The sequence below is a fragment of the Panthera uncia genome, chromosome B1, assembly GCF_023721935.1.
Source record: "Panthera uncia isolate 11264 chromosome B1, Puncia_PCG_1.0, whole genome shotgun sequence".
Lineage (NCBI taxonomy): Eukaryota > Metazoa > Chordata > Mammalia > Carnivora > Felidae > Panthera > Panthera uncia.
In genome coordinates, this window is record NC_064811.1 from 127,070,535 (window position 1) to 127,084,121 (window position 13,587).

The following is a 13,587-nucleotide window of genomic DNA, read 5'->3' on the forward strand; positions in this document are numbered from 1 at the left end:
ATTTTCCACAAGAATTTAAACTGAGAAAGGATAACTTTCATCTTTTAAAACTCTAGCTATGAATCAAAGTCTGTGGACTTAAACTTACTTCACTTATTCAAAAACACTTACTAGTTCCATATTGGTGCGAGGCCAATATGAAACATAAATCACACCAGGTTCTTGCTCTAGCATCATGGTGATCTTTAATCAATTCTTTACTTATTTTCGAGTACCTTGCCTGCTCTTTAAGTATTTGTTTGATGCAGCTGTCAAGTAAGGAGAGAAGAACCCAGTAATCATTCCCCCACTACACTTAAAAAGGAGAATTCTAAAGAGTCATTTCAGAAACATCAAATTATATTTTAAAGCAATAATTTAAGAAACTGCATTCATTGCTTTGAAAGAATCTAGAATTATCTGACTAGCATAACATCTACATGATCCCCTAACTTTTTAGGAGATTTCAACAGACTCTAAAGTTTCAGTAAATAAAAGTAGAGTACAAAGAAAGATTACTAGAAATAGATGGGTCATGAGTAAGGTTTGACATAATTTTTGCCTGTCATGGAAATGTTTTCAAAATAACTGTTAATGTGAAAAGGTATACGATTTATGGTAGTTTTTTTTTATTTGCAGTGAATGTAAGGTCAATAGTCAGGAGCACTTTGACATCTTGGCAAAACTATTAGAATAGAAATATTTTATTTATAGGGCACCTGTGTGGCTCAGTCATTTAAGCATACAACTTCGGCTTAGGTCATGACCTCACGGTTCGTGGGTTTGAGCCCCGCGTCGGGCTCTGTGCTGACAGTTCAGAGCCTGGAGCCTGCTTCGAATTCTGTGTCTCCCTCTCTCTCTGCCCCTCCCCTGCTTGCACCCTGTCTCTGTCTCTCCATCTCTGTCTCTCTGTCTCTCTCTCTCTCCCTAGAATAAACATTAAACATTGTTTTAAAAAGATATATTTTAGGGGTGCCGGGGTGGCTCAGTTGGTTAAGCTTCCAACTTCGGCTCGGGTCATGATCTTGAGATTCGTGAGTTCAAGCCCCGCGTCAGGCTCTGTGCTGACAGCTCAGAGCCTGGAGCCTGTTTTGGATTCTGTGTCCCCCTCTCTCTCTGACCCTCCCCTGTTCATGCTCTCTCTCTGTCTCAAAAATAAACGTTAAAAAAAAATTAAAAAGATATATTTTAAGTTCACTTTCTTTATTAAATTTCTTTAATATTTAAGAACATATTTATCTATAAATACTCAAGGCCTCCAAATGTTTAAAAACTAACTTTGAAAGTTTGCCGCACTTGATACAGGATTCTAAAATGTTCTTTCTGCAGGATGGGTATCATGAGTTTCCTTCCAGTTGTGTGAACTCATGGTGTGTAATCATGGCACAATGACTACTAAACAAATGTGCATTACAATTTAAGATCTGCTCTGTGTATACAGCTGGTCTGTTGAGACCTGCTACATGGTGATTTGAGAACACTTTAAGAAATTGAATCTTAAATTCTTTTTAACTGAGTCAATACATGTTCAAACTTTTACAATATGAAAAAAAAAATCCTATGAGGAATAGCTTAAATCTACCAAATTACATGAAGTCAAAGCTAGCAAAAAGATGTTGAACTACAGAAAATTCTTAAAGTTGTAATATTTTGTTAGCCTTTGTGATAAAGACATGCACACACACACACACACACACACACACACACATACACACCCCTCTCTTCATTTTCAGACATTCCTGAAAAGTTATTCTATCAAGAGACAAAACAACATACTAAGAACTTAGAATAACTTTCAAGAAATGTTAAATAAAGACAGGTTAATCATCATGATAACAATGTAAAGGGCAGATTAAAATTAAATGGTATTTTTCAGACATTTTTATTTAACTAGCTTTTATTAAGCAATTGCAATAAGCAGATTTTGTTACTGGGAGCCTGGGTGGCTCAGTCAGTTAAGCATCCAACTCTTGATTTAGGCTCTGGTCATGATCTCATGGTTCATGGGTTTTGGCCTGCTTGGGATTCTGTCTCCCTCTCTCTCCACCCCTCCCCTGCTCACTCGCTCTCTCTCTCTCTCTCAAAATAAATAAACATTAAAAAAAAGATTTTGTTAGACCAAGATGTCATTTATACTCCACCAATTCATTTATTTCAAAGACTTTAACTTTGTGAAATGTACTGTACTTGTTTTTCTATATAGGGAACACAGAAAAAGGAAATTATGTGAGAAAAATTTATGGGGAGCCTCTAACCTCAAATTCCACTGTAATATTATGAGTCTCATCCAAATGAATCCTGAGTCATATAATGGTTCTCTATTTTCTAAACAATGAAACAAGATGGGAGAAGAAAACCAAACAGTGATTCAAACATTTTATTTTGGTAGTTCTAGATCTGCTGCATTCAAGAAATATTTAGCCAGGGTTACTAAAAGCCAGACACTAAGCAAAAAGAACTGAGCAAGATGTAACCTCTACCCTGGAAGAACTCCCAATTCAGGAGGAAGAACAGACAAGTCAATAAAAAAAAATGACGAATCAATATAATTGATGGATGAAATTGCTCAATTTATATGACAATGCATAGAGCTAGAAAGAGGAAGAGATATTTTCAAGAAACACAGATGGCAAAATTTTAAACCTAAGGAAAAAGGAAAAACAAACACTACATTTAATCTGATTTGAATACTCCTTAACTGCCCACCATCAAAAAATACTGTAAACTAGTCAAACTTGAATAAGCAACTCTTTAAAAAAAAAATTCTCTTAAGAAAATGAAGTATACACAGAAGAGAACTTCAGGCACTCTTCTAGGTACTTACATAAACTCATTGAGACTGTCTAACAACCCTGTGAAATAGGTACTATGATTATCCCATTTTACAGATGAGGAAACAGACACAGAGAGCTTAAGTAACTTCTCCCCAAGGTTAGACAACTAAGTAGGGTGGCTAGGATTTGAACACAGGCAAATCTTGGTCTCCAGTTTACAGAAAATGAAATAGTGTTTTCTACATACATAGCAAGAAGTACTGGTAGTTAAGAAATCTCTAGGATGTTTCCCGAGCTGTTTCAGTATCCAAATATGTGATTATAGATGAGATCTATGTTAGAATTACAGCAGACATTGAGAAAGAAGAGACAAACTAGGTAGCTAATTGTGTACTCTGATACACTTTACTTCCGGGAATTTACCAAGAGCAGCCTGACAAAGAATTAATACACCACTGCCAATGCCCCCTTGGTGAAGAACTGCTCCCATTATCTTTGACATTATATTGAAGGTAGGCAGCCATCAGTAGGCACAGTGAAAGAAAATCTATCTGATGAACAGTGTTTACAATAATACATGGGTTTGCTTCCTTTCCTAACCCCCCTCCCCCGCCAAGAACCATAGCCTACCCTCCTCACTCCCTCATGTCCTATACTTTGTATCTCTAAAACATGAAATAATGAAAAAAAGCTGAGAACAGAATACACCAAAGTCTCTCATTGGAAAGTCCTTTTGAAAGGGCTAATAGTCTTTCACCCTTACCCAAATGATCTGAACACTATAGAAAACTGACGAAAGTTATGTATCATAACACTAAAGAAATTGTTTTAAATGCTTATCACAACCCCACAACACTTAATTCCCTCAAGTTCCCTTAAAAGGGTATTAAGACTTTTACTTGATTTTGAATTTTTTAGTTTAATAGACTAAAAATACCTAACTTATTAATACGTAGTAGTGTTGAGGGGGCACTTTTTGGAGTATGTATCAAACATATGCTTCAAAATGCAGTTATCACTTTATCACTTTGGCCCTGTTTCTTAATTTCATCACACACATCTTTTTTTAAGGAACAATCCATCTTTAGTATCAGTTTGATCCATGTGTGGTTATCACTTCCTAGGAGTAAACATCAGTGTTGATAACACATGCCTTCCTATCCTACACTGTTTCAACTATCTCCAATTGTTATTCTACCTGGGATACGTAATTAAAACAAATATAGATTTATATGGTTATTTTGATTTCCCACACTCATTCATTCATTCATTCAACAGTATTTATTTGGGTGTCTATTACACATAAGTTAAATTAAGTATGGTCTCAGCTTCATGGCTACAGTTTACAGTGTAGTAAGAGAGGAAGACAAACAAAACAAAGCCAAAGTAAAACTATGGTAAATGCTATAGAGTTTTAGAAAAATGTGTAATGTTAAGGTTTTGACCTATTCTAGAGGTTCAGAGAAGAGAAGTCTTCTTCAGATAAGAAGAAGCAGTCTCTTCAGAGAAGAGAAGCAATGACTAAAGTGTGTTGTGGTGGGGGAAGGGCACCCCTAATGGCTGCAAGGCACAAATAAAGGCTCTATGGCAAGTGCAAAATGAGGTTAAGAGAAGTAGATAAGGGCTAGATTATGCAAGACCTCATAAAGGATTTTGGTCTTTACCATAAGAGTAATGAAAAGCTAATGCTGCATGTTAGTGAAGGGAAAGAAATAATCAGATAAGCCTCTTGAAAAATCATTCTAAATGTGGTATTAAAAACAGAACGGAAGTGAAAGTGGATGTGGAGAGACTATGTGAGGAATTTATTCCACCAGGCCAGGCAAGAGATAACAGTGGGTGAGACTACCTAGGTGCAACAGAGACGGGTAGAAGTGAACAGTTACAAGACATTTAGGACATAAAACTAATAGGATTTGATGACAGACTGACTAGTCATGAAAAGTAAAGGAGGAGGAATTATTAAAGATGACATTTAGGCTTCTTATGGGTTCTTAGGTTCTTAGGTTTCCCACTGGATGGGACATGAGAGAGGATACTAGACAAGAGTGTTTGTTTGCTTTTCCTGGGGTAGGGAGGATCACGAATTCCATATTTGGTCATATTTGATTTGAGGTGTCTTTGAGACATCCAGGTGAGGATATCATGCTCCAACTAGCTCTGGAGCTCAGAACAAAGGTCTAGATTGGAGATGAAAACATGGGAATCATCTGTGTATAGTCCTTCTCTGAGCCACCTCCTCCCCATTCTAAAGCTGTTAACCACAGTGCTTGACCCAACGCCTTGTCACACTGTAGGCACATTAATCATGTCATGTCCCTTATTAAACTGTAAGTTCCATGAAAGCAGTGACCACTTCTATTTTCTTTTACATCAACTCCTCACATAGGGTGAGGGTATCCTGCACTTAACAGGGTATCAAAAAAATAATATTTGAATGAGATAATGAGCAATGTAACACATACTTTAGTCAATAATGACACAAAACTACAGAAAAAATAACCGTAAAAGTTAATTTTCAGCATAATTTGAAAAGCTCATATAATTTTAAATACAAGGGAAGGTGATGTAGGTAACATATTTTATATATTATTTATATAGTATGTGTTATATATAGTTTTATCTATATCATCTTATATATTTATATATGTATATTCCCCCCTCAGGGAAAAGTAATACAATTTTCTAGATATTTATCAGTTACACAACTCAAGCATAAACTAAACTGAAAGAAAATATACAGTTTGATATACAACAAAAATGCAATTATCTTTGTTAAAAAAACCAACCTGGTTTAGAACTTCCTGTACCTTTAAAAATGCCCAACAGAATATAAACTTTTACTATTAAAAGGAATATACACAGTTTTAACAACACTTAATGTACACTACATCCCACAGATCTCAGTATTTTATTTATTCATTGGTATTAACCCAAGATATATCATTTTTGAATCTCCATTTTACTGACAAGAAATCTGAAGCATGGAAAGTTTTTGAGAGTTACCAAAACCATTTTAAGTAATATTTGCTTAAAAAAAAAGACAAAACAACCTTTGGCAATATATATTTTAATCTCTATGAACAAAATAGCAAGCTAAGTGACATTTCCATTAAAATTAAATTGAATATTATGCATTTTACACATAACCACCTATCTTTATTTTGCTTTAGTTGCTTTTTATCATGACCTCCTATTGAGAAAGGATCTAGCAAGAAACACTACACTTAATGAAAAGGGCCAAAAGGACTAAGATCCCACTGAAATACTTTAAAAAAAAAAAAAAGTTCCTGATAGTTATTTCATTGCTACTTCATTTGGTTTTGTGAATATGAAAAGCATTTTCATAATAATTTCATGATAATTTTAACAAAAGATACATTTTGGGGCATACCATTCACATCTAACTTTGGAGATAGAACATAATTCATCTTAAACCTCACTGGAGTCAACACTATATATATGCATTTCTAAATCCTCTTTGGTTTTCATCTTCTAAGAAATATTTTAACATGTATATATTAAAACTGAAGAATGTTATTACATTGTTCAAAGTATATATACTTTTGTATATAACCATGGTCTGGGAATTTTAAGTAAATATATTGAAGACTACAAAATACAGTGCAAGATAATGAGAAACACTAGCGAATAGTATCAATGCTTTGTAAATTACATTAAAGAGAAAATATACTAAAATGAAAAAGGAAAAACTGATAAAAAATATTTTGGGTGATGTTGTGGTTAGCCATTTATTACTTTTTTGTATGAGAGTTAATTAATATTCTAAAAAGGTCTACAAAAAGCTGAACAACCTCTCAAGCTCTGAATTCATGGCACTGACCTTAGGACTTTCTCAGAATGATTTTTAATGCACTCTGTTATTAGTAAAACCTGTTCAAACACATGCCCCATCTGCCAGCACCCCATCTGCAAGAGAGCTTCTTATTCTTGTAGACAGTACAACTTCTGCTTGCTTCCTTGTCTTCTCTACATACCAGCTGTATGGTAATGAGTATGAGCAGCTGAAAATACCGCATGATAACAAAGCTAATATGAAAACAGCGGAACAACACTTCCCCTCAATGAAGCAGTTGCAGCATGAACACAGCAGATAAGCTACTCAACAGAGGTGGGGTGGGTGAGAATTTCATTTGCGTGTATGGGGGGCCCGGGAGTGCTTGTAGGTGTGTGTGCGTGTGCCACATCCGCACGCATGTATGTATATGTGTTAAATATGGGGTTTCCACGCAATTAAAAAATAAAGAGAACCAAGAGCAGCACAGGGTACCAAAGACAGATCTAAATCTCTAAGAACTTTTGTTAAGACCTGCGAATCAAGTCCTTAAATGTTTTCAGTCTCAATTCTTATACAGTAACGATATACCAGGGGCCATTTTGATAAGCTCGTTTTCAAATATGTTAGCAAGTATGTTCCATTTCTTAATTAACTTATTTTGAGGCCTCTAGGGAAAGAAATGGAGTCAGAGCTTAAAATCATAATGGGAACTATTTACTAGACATTTTAGCAGCTAACATAATATGTGAATCAATACACTCTTTTTAATTCTTATACAGCGATTTAAATTGTTTTAATTTAATGGTATTGAAGCCAACACATTTATTCTAAACATCTGAGAAACTCCAAACAAAATACTAAGATAGCACAGGTTACCTTAATTTAGGAAGACATAATGGGGTTAATTTTTACATAGATGATAGTCACAGTGAATGAATCTACATAATGTAAGTAGAACAAATCACATTAATTTTTCACATGCAGTAGCTTTCCATTTAGAGATTAACAGTCATTCAGGAAATTATTTAAGAAAATGACCATTTAAAATTGGTGCTAAGCATTTTCTTTCACAGTTTGAACAAACTAAAAATGAAAAAATATTCAAAACACTAACTGTAAGTAAAAGAAATTAAGTACTATCATATAAGGAGATTTAATTATAACTTTTACCAATACACTGAAAAGCCTTATGCGGACTTCGTAATAGTTATTAAGTTCTTATTACATAACCATACTTTCTATAGGTCATTTCATTTTATTCTTACAACAACCCTATGAAAGTAAGTACTTCTACTACCTCCATTTTACAGATGAGGCTTAGTAAGTGGTGAAACTAAGAATGCAATCCCAAGTCTGACTGACTCCATCATCTATGCTGTTAAGCACTCAGCTATTCTGATATAAACTCCACAAGGATGAGGATTTGAGTCTGTTTCATTCACTGTTGTACTCCAAACGCCTAAAGCAGTCCTTGACTCATAGCAATTATTGAATGAATAAATAGAAAAGTGGTCAGTTGTTTTTAAGTGTAAATCAATTTAAGTGGGAAAAAAACTATCAATTTTGTAATAACCCGAATCGTTTTGATACTGAAAAAAAAATACTTCTTAAAGAAACTTAAAATAAGACTGTTTAGTAACCTAAATTGTGTTCACTTGTTAGATTCAAAAATTAAGACTTTATTTAAAAGATTCTCATAGTTAAACACTCATGTCTGAAAAGGCTGGTACAGGATGAATACGAGCAAAATTGCACTGATTTTGGTGCTCACTTCAGCAGCACACACACTAAAATTGGGACGACACAGAGAAGATTAGCACGGCCCCTGCACAAGGATGACACACAAATTCCTGAAGCTTCCATATTTAAAAAAACAAAAAGAGCAAAATTGCACTGATTTTACTATTTTTGCATATTTTTGTAAATCCACTTTACCTGTCTTCATTTCATTGTATAACTATAAAAATGTACTTTTCCTGTTAGCTTAACATATTCCTTGACTTCAAATATAACAAGGCCATGAGCTTCCCTAACATAAAAGATTTGTATACTATGCATCAGAACCTGAATTGAAAGAATAGTTCCAACTTAATAAAATACTCCCAATCATCCCTTAAAAAATAAGACATACAACTGCATTTTCTCAAAGAAGAACGAACTTTTAACACCACTTAACCAATTCAAAAATCCCACAAATTCACACAAGATTTACAAAAAACAGTACTATACTGCCCCTACATGTTCAAACTAGTAGTAACAAGGACATTTTAAAATCCAAAGTGATAATGCAGAGATTTTTCTGGAATACTGAAAAGCTGTTTAAGCTTAAATTGTGCCCAAGTGAACTATACGTAATCACCCACATATAAAAATGTAATTAAATATAGGAATAACCTACAAGTTTTGATTTACATTTTCAATACTAGCAAGGAGAAAAAAATTAAGAGAATTTCACCCAAAATTGTATTTTTTCTCTCAAATATAAGATACATGAAAATATAAAATAATCAGAAACAAATAACTAGCTCTGTGTTTTTGGAGTCAGTATTAATGTATTAATGTTTGAGAAATACTTATTGTTAATTGTTCTTCCTCTAGCCCTGTCAATAAAGTTTATAAATATATAAACATTTATATATAGAGATACTACCAAAGTCACAAGAGAAACCTAGTATCAGATTCACTTTAAAAAAAAAAAAACCTATCTTACTTTTCACAATTTAGGGATAAAACACTATATATGCAAATAAAGAGATGTGCGGCATCATGGAAATAACTGAACTGTAACTTCTAACATTTAGAATGTCATTGGCTTCACCATAAATGGTAGTCCTTTCCGCTCTTACTTTCTATGGTAAAGTTTCTATAATATTAAAAAAAAATCTTAACTTATATCTATCATTTATATCTACCATAAATACATCCCCTATAAATTATATCTATCATTATATAATTGGTTTATATGTGAGACACACATTAATTTATGCAACTTTCCACAAGTCAGATAGGGCCAAGAACTCTAATTCTGACACAGGAACGATCCAGAAAGAAATCACTAGGTGAGCTTGATAGGATATTAAAGTTTCCTTCCAAGAATATGAAAAAATGGAAGAAAATAGAATCGTATTTAATCTTTCAGGACCTCAAACTATTCTGTGCTAGATACTATCTAACAGTATTTGAAAACCAGTAGATTATACATTTCAATAAAATTACCAACATAATCCTATCAAGTCAGAGAAAGACTGTGTCTGTATATGAATGCACATGTATGTAGTATCTATACAAACAAATGGAGAAACTGTAAGACAAATTACCCTCATCTGATTTAGAAAAGAAAAGTGTACAATTGAATAAAGGAGTCTGGTGACACACTATATACTGGAGCACACCAAACACGCTGTCCCCACCCAGGCAGAATTCTCAGGGTCACCGAAACGTTAAATTCTATAAAAGGTAGGACTTTTTCTGCTTTGTTCGCTAATGTATCTAAAGTGCCTAGAATTGTGCCTCGCAATTAATAGATGTTTATTTGTTGTATAAGCTAATTAACCTCTGATTTTGATATGTGACCATAAAGTGGGGACAATGAGATAAGTCTCTGGACAGAACAGCATCTATAGCCTCCTTCAAGGAAGGCCTCTGCCTTACTCATCTTTGTTACACTAGCAACACACACAGAAAGTATGCCTAATACATATTAGCAGAATAAAAATTAATTTAGTGCTATTAGTTTTATGTAGCAATACTAGAAGAAGTAAAACAGTGGTAGAGGTTCTCATTCCTCATTTAATGTATAAGTTGGCTAACAGGAGTTGCATTTAATCCCTAAAGAAAAATAATATATAAGCTCTGAATTATCATTATATATTATATGGAGCTGCCTATAACTAGGTTAGTAAAATTAGATATCCATTTATATAAGGTATGTTTTACAGTACTTAAATATGCATGTGCCCAGAGACTTAAGACAAGGCTTTGACTACTTTGACATTTCAAAGTGTATTCCGTTTTTTGTAGGTGGGTGACAGCTGTAAAACTCAAAGGTCTGTGGAGTCCCACAATTTTGCAGAAAGCTGTATTGCTGACTTCGGAACTTTTTGGAGTTTAGAAAAGTAATACAGTGCATATGTATTACTGAACACTTCCAGTACTTTATACATTAATATTTTTGCAACAAAGTATAGGACCATTCAGATAAATAATAAAAGGGTCTTACATCAGTTACAGTTAGAGTTGGTTAACTTTAAAAAAGTTCTTAGTTCTCAGGACTTGCTGGATTTCTGGTCTGCAGACAAGGGACAGTAGATTTATTTCATATATGTTTACATTACCAGAACTTAGTACCAAGTTTATTTTTTAGCATATTTTTCATCTGTCTCCTATACTAAATTTAATAGCCTTGCCCTGTGATGTTAAATTACTGAACTACTTAAACAGATTGTTATCTATCAACAAAAGGGAGAGAAATTCATGGCAGTTATTTCTACAATGTAGTTGTAGACCTCTAAAACACATTATAATTTGTTTTACATTCATATTTGACAACTGAGACACAGCCTAATACCAAGACATCACTTGATGACAAAAACCATCTAGAAAGCAATGTTATCAGAGTTAGATACTGAAGCCATCATAAATTGTGGGAACAGAGCTAAGAATTACATATTTAAAAACCCAGCATTACATAGCAAAAGTTAACCCTTAAAACATTTGGCAACTAAGGATGGATCTGTTCACTCAACAAACCTTACAATGGTCAGTATACCATAGTGTTTGTGATATGACAGCCAGATGCCTGAGTTAGGATCTCAGCTCCGTTGCTTATTACCTCAAGGGCAAGTTATTTAACTTTCCTGTGCCTCCTCAGATTCCTCATCTGTAAAACAGGGATCCTATAATACACCACCTCTTTCACAAGGTTATTTTAAGGATTATATGAGTTCCTATATGGAAAGTATAGTGCCTCCTCTGCATCCCAACTTAGACTATATACTATTACCTGATTTTACTGTCATCGAAACATTGGCATTAACAACTACTTCTCTGTTTCCCTAAAGTAGAATCTAAGCACCATGAGGGCATGGTCCCTGTCCATCTAGTTCACTGCTATATCCACGGGTTCTAGAAAAATTTCCAACCCTGTTCTAAGTATTTCATACATATTTTTGGCTGATATTAATACTAATAAATGTCATGTCAAGGGGTAAGTGAATTTGCAGAAGTATAAATAATGTGAAACACCAAGATGTGAGCACAAGCAATAATATAGGTTCCTTCTGTCCATCACTTCTCTGATCATCTGCTTAGCAAACATCCTTCATGTTTTGATTCAAAGTTAGTGTGAAGCCTTTCTTGAGCCATGTGCTTTGAGACTTCGGTGACCCTCTCGTGCTCCCACAGTATTTTGTACATGGGTCCATTTAAGCAATTATCTTTTTAGACAATAAAGATTTGTTTATGGTTTTTACCACTTGACTATCTAAGATGCTTAAAGGATTGTGATTTTTCACCTTTGTATATCCATCCACAGGTACCGGGGATGAAGAATCATCACCTTTTTATTTATAGCCAATACCTTGCACAGTACATAGAATAAGACCACAAGAAAATTTATAATTTATATTCTGTTTATTTATGTTTATGCATGACACATGAAACATTCCTAAGAAGAAAAAGTCTGACATGATCTAAAATAGAATGGTCTGATACGTGGTAACTAATTCCTTTATTGATAAAATAGTGATAATAAAGACTATCAGATCATTTGAAAAGGTCAATTCTTCCCCACTTCCAATGGAATATATGTGTAAGGAAAATAACCCTAGGAAGTAACATTTTACTAGTTTACTCAAAAAATAATAATAATAAGGTACCCTATTAAAATATCTCTCCAGACTTGCTCATATCACCACCCTGTTCTTCCTCTTGTCCAAAGTACTGTAATATTTTTTCTTTATTTCAGCATTTTCTGACATTTTTGGGCTACTGTAGACTCTTGAAAGTAGCCATTTAAATGACTTTACCCTATGTTTGTTTCTCCTTCGTTTTCAAAATTGGTAAGTAGTAATTACTTTTAAAATTAAGTGTCAAACTGTATCTGAGTTTATTTAAATTTAGAAAATGAAATATTCAAAATCACAGCTGCAAAGTCATTTAAAAACATTTAGTAAACAAAAACATGTCATATTCTTAACAGTACAAAAACTCCTTCAGAATCTTCCAAGTTTAACACACACTTCAACGAATTAGTCATAGGAATATTTGTACTAACTTTCTTCTGCGTATCACTAGGAGCATAAAAAGACAGACATTAAAGATAATTTCTGAACTCGAAGAGTTTATAGCCTAATTGAGGAGACAAGATAACTATATGAAGGTATCAAATAACATCACTGGGCAGTACATATATGCCTAAGGGCCAAAGGTAATGGCAACAATTACAATATGTTCCACTGGTGTATGAGGACAAAGGTAGATGCAATCAATGCCAGGAGAAAGGTTCCAACCAGACAGGGAAGCTAGACTGTGAGGTCATATAAAGGATCTAGAAAGACAGAAGCACAAATATAGTTGGTGGACACCTGAATAGACCAATCTGGGAGAGAAGTGGAGGATGCTGGCTTTTTAAAGGTTTCATATTTCTGTATGTTAGGTAAACATCCATCCATTTCTAATTGCCTAAGAGTTCCATGAAACAGATATTGAGTTTCATGAAATGTCTTTCAGGCATCAAGACATTTTAAAAGACCAGACTTGCTACAGCTACTTTCAATGAGAATTAATCATGGCTAGACTAGATTTAAAAAAAAAAAAAAAAAAAAGTAAACCTGGATTGGGGCTAAAGGCAAAGCTATGTCAGAAATGTAAAAGTAAGTAGTAGTGCTATAAGAAATAGGCAACTATTTCTGGCAGCTGCTCTTGTTAGTATGAGAAGTACTCTTGTCATACATATTATTAATAGCAGTACACTTTGAGAGAGGCTGTCACTTATACTGTGCAAATATCACACTATAATTCAGAAATATAAAATGG

At 33.9% G+C, this 13,587-nt stretch overlaps 1 protein-coding gene and 1 non-coding gene across 7 annotated transcripts in view; one reads left to right on the forward strand and one right to left on the reverse strand.

Annotated features, from left to right (window-relative positions):
* The window catches only part of FBXW7 (F-box and WD repeat domain containing 7), a 512,478-nt gene that overhangs the window by 42,457 nt on the left and 456,434 nt on the right, over positions 1–13,587 (reverse strand). The gene's annotated exons all lie outside the window — the stretch shown is intronic.
* LOC125924072 (U6 spliceosomal RNA) lies at positions 8,316–8,422 on the forward strand. Its single transcript, XR_007458257.1, has one exon. It is a non-coding gene; the product is annotated as a U6 spliceosomal RNA (small nuclear RNA).